The following is a 541-nucleotide window of genomic DNA, read 5'->3' on the forward strand; positions in this document are numbered from 1 at the left end:
AACCAGTTTCCCTTGCTCCCAGGCGTGGTCATCGGCAACAAGGGCGACCTGAAAGATCGACGAGAGGTCGAAGCCAACGAAGGAAACGCGTTCGCCGTCAAACATGGGTTGGTTTTCTTCGAATGTTCAGCTGTAAGTTTGCGGTTTATGCGTTGTGTGTAAAATTGTTGACGATATTTAGATACAAATTTTGGTAACTGTGAATCTGGCTCTGATCTAGGGCTCAAAAAGTTGGACGATTCTCGTAACCGCATTACAGTCTGGATCAAGTGTTATGAGATATGTAACAAACAAAAACCAAGTCCAACGAATAGTTTAAAACAAAAACACATTTCATAAGTTTTCTAATCAAATGGAATCAATTTAATTAGGTTTATAATTAATTTATAATGAAAACAATAATTTAGTTGCACCATGTTTGTATAAAGTTGGGACTTGGGAATATAATTAAAGAGCTTCTAACTTTTGTTATATACGTGTAACAATGATCACCAAGTTCTAAAGCCGAACATGAGGCGCTGGTACAAACAAAGTTACCCAG

This window comes from Ciona intestinalis, unplaced genomic scaffold, assembly GCF_000224145.3.
Source record: "Ciona intestinalis unplaced genomic scaffold, KH HT000585.1, whole genome shotgun sequence".
In the NCBI taxonomy this organism is placed as follows: Eukaryota; Metazoa; Chordata; class Ascidiacea; order Phlebobranchia; family Cionidae; genus Ciona; species Ciona intestinalis.